A 3183-nucleotide genomic window follows, 5' to 3' on the forward strand; every position below is an offset into this window, starting at 1 on the left:
TTTTTTGCGGTACGCGGGCCTCTCACTGTTGTGGCCTCTCCCGTTGCGGAGCACAGGCTCCGGACGCGCAGGCTCAGCGGCCATGGGTCACGGGCCCTGCCGCTCCGCGGCATGCGGGAGCTTCCCGGACCGGGGCACGAACCCGTGTCCCCTGCATCGGCAGGCGGACTCTCAACCACTGCGCCACCAGAGAAGCCCCAGGCACAATATTTGTGGAAATGAACCAATGAGAAGTTGTGGAGAGGAGGACGGGGAAGCCTCGCTGCGTCGTGCAACCCGCAGCGGACTGTGAACTGCGAACCGCGACTTCACTTCCGCCGCCTGGAAGCCCGGGGGCTTAGCCCCCTAGGCTCCGCCGTTTGTCCCAGGATGCTCCGCGCAGGTCGCGTCCGGTGATTGGCTGCGCTGCTCCACGTGGTGCCAGGCAGGCGGCTGCGGTTGCCGGGGCGACGGCTGGACAAGGGGCGGCCGGGCAGGGTAGGCGCGTGTGCCAGCTTCAGAGCAGCAGGTAAGCTCGTCCCCCGACGCGGCCGGGCCACTCCCGAGCCCGCCGTCCCCGGGCAGGGAGGAGTGGTGATGGGCCAGAGGGCCGAGGCTCTGCTGAGCCCTCTCCCCAGAGGAAAACCCCGACGCGCCAACTCAGCAGCCGCTGCCGGATGACCCCACTTTTCGACTGCTGTCCTGGACTTTGTGGGCCCGAGGCGGCTGCCTGGATATCCCGAGGACAGGCCCAGCTGCTTCCCACAAGTAGTCCCTGATCTTTGCTTCAGTGAGACAAGCTTGAAGGGGGCTCCATGTTGTCCAGCTGGGGAGTGGCGGCACGAGAGGGTGGCCTGGGGCTTTTAGATCCATCCCTTCCGTTATCTCCCATCAGCTAAGCGCTCTCCCCAGACACCCAGGTTGAGTCCAGACTTCATCCAATCTAAGCAAAACCAGGATGCTTCCTATTCAAATTCGTCTTCCAGACAAATCCCATAGTCTTCCCCTTATTCAACCAGCTCGTAAGCCCTAAATCCCTATTATATAGAAATCAGAAGCTGCCACTGCAAATCCTCAAGAGTGATTGAAGTTTTCTCTCGTTTTTGCATAAAGTAAAGCCGTGGTTCTCAAACTTGAACGTGCATGAAAGTCATCGGGAGAGATTGTGTGAAACAATTTCTGGGCATTGTGTTCACTAAGTTCAGAGTGATGCTAGGAATTTTCATTTCACAAGCATCCCAGGTGATTCTGATTGAGGTGGTCCAAACTTTGGGGTAATACTGTGTAGTGGTTAGTATCAGTCTGGATTTAAATTCCCACTTTGTTACTTACTAGTTGAGTTATTGGGAGCACCTTAACGTCCCTGAGCCTCAGCTGCCTCATCTGTAAAAGGAGAATATAAATCATATTCATCGTTCAGGTTTATTGTGAAAATTAAATGCAAAGCGTTTTGCATGGCATACAGTAAACCCTCAGTAAGTGAACTTATTGTGATATAAAAGTGTACAGAAAATTCTGTAATTTTTAAGAATGTCAGAGTAATAGAATACCCAATGATGGCTCACATTCACTGACAGATGATCATAGCAGAATCTTATTCAAAAGATGGTCATGGGGCCTCTCTGGTGGCACAGTGGTTGAGGGTCCGCCTGCCGATGCAGGGGACACGGGTTTGTGCCCCGGTCCAGGAGGATCCCACATGCCGTGGAACGGCTGGGCCCGTGAGCCGTGGCCGCTGGGCCTGCGCGTCCGGAGCCTGTGCTCCGCAACGGGAGAGGCCACAACAGTGAGAGGCCCGCGTACCGCAAAAAAAAAAAAAAAAAAAGATGGTCATGAAGAACTTCTCTGATGAAGTGACGTTTATAAGCACAGGGCTTAGCCAGGTGAAGAAAGAAAGGGGAAGAGTGTTGCTGGCAGAGAGAACAATAGGTGCAAAGGCCCTGAGGTAGGAAGGAGCTTGAGTTCTCAAAACAACAAAGTTTTCTTGTTCCAGGGCCTTCAAAATGCTTTTCCGTCTGCTTGGGCTTCATTTATTTATCACATGTCTTGGATGCCTACCAGGCACTCTGCTAGGTTCTAGAGATACAAAATTTAAATACAGCTGCCTGCCTTTTTAAATAGGGTAATAAGTATAACAGTAGAAGTAAATGTAGGCTATAGAGGTACCCCAGAGGAGAGAGAATTGCCTGGATGGGGAAGGAAGGAGAGGGGTTCCTGGAAGACTTCGTAAAGAAGGTCAAGCCCTGACTCAGTATATGATGTGTCAAGTTTGCCCACGAGGTGAAGAAAAGTACATCCAAGGGCTTAGAATCATGAAAGAGCATTCTGGAGGAATGGCCGGGAGTTCAGTATAACTGGGGCCTCACATGGGGAAGGAAGAATGGAGCCGGGGCAGGAACAGGGACAGGGGTTGGTGGTTGGTCCAGAGGAAGGCTGGAGAGGTGGGTGGTCCTCAGACAGTAGCTGTCTTTCTCCTCACACCTTGTGTAACTGGCAGGCACGGGGTCCTGCTCGCTCCTCATCGGTACTTCCCCGTCTCCCCCTTCCCCCCACCTTTGAAGTCCATGCCGTGGGCTTTCCCACAGTTGTTTCCCTTGAAGACTGCAGCGCCTGGCTCACCGTCTACGTCTCCACCTCCTCTGCTTCATTTTGAGGGGTTTCAGAATCCTGGCTGCACAAGTTTCTTCGTCCTCCTTACTCATAGGCATCTTTTTCCTCCATCCTCCTCATTTGCCCACTTCTGCGGTCATGAGCTTTTTATTACTGCACCACCTTCAAAATCTTGAACTATTCATCCTGCTCTCTGAGCACCACCTTCTATCTATAAAGCTCACTTTGATGTGCCTCTGAAGTAGGTCTTTGACCCCATTACTTTTTCACTGCCTTACAACCCCCTTATGCACCTTCCCTCCCCCCATCTTTAATGTAGCTTAACTTCAATGCTCCATCGCTGTTATGCTTGTTTTCTCTTTCCCCTCTCCTGCAAAAGCCTCACCCTGTTAACCTAACTCAGACAGCTGAAAGTGGCTGGAGAAAAGTGCAAAATGGTGCAGACTGATTCTGTTTGGGATTCAAGTCCACGTATCTTTTTAAAAAATATATTATTTATCTGTCTGTTTGGCTGTGTCGGGTCTTAGTTGTGGCACACAGGATCTTTGTTGTGGCATGGCGGGGGGGGGGGGGGGGCCTTGGTTTGGGGGGCGA

At 52.4% G+C, this 3183-nt stretch overlaps 1 protein-coding gene across 1 annotated transcript in view; it reads left to right on the forward strand.

Moving 5' to 3' along the window:
* The first annotated feature begins 394 nt into the window (after window positions 1-394).
* The window catches only part of ARMC9 (armadillo repeat containing 9), a 142656-nt gene continuing 139867 nt past the window's right edge, over window positions 395-3183 (forward strand). Inside the window, exon 1 of the mRNA XM_007462743.1 lies at window positions 395-508. The gene's annotated coding sequence lies outside the window, so the exon portion shown is untranslated. The remainder of the gene's footprint in view (window positions 509-3183) is intronic.

Source organism: Lipotes vexillifer, unplaced genomic scaffold, assembly GCF_000442215.2.
Source record: "Lipotes vexillifer unplaced genomic scaffold, Lipotes_vexillifer_v1.1 scaffold860, whole genome shotgun sequence".
Taxonomy (NCBI): Eukaryota; Metazoa; Chordata; class Mammalia; order Artiodactyla; family Lipotidae; genus Lipotes; species Lipotes vexillifer.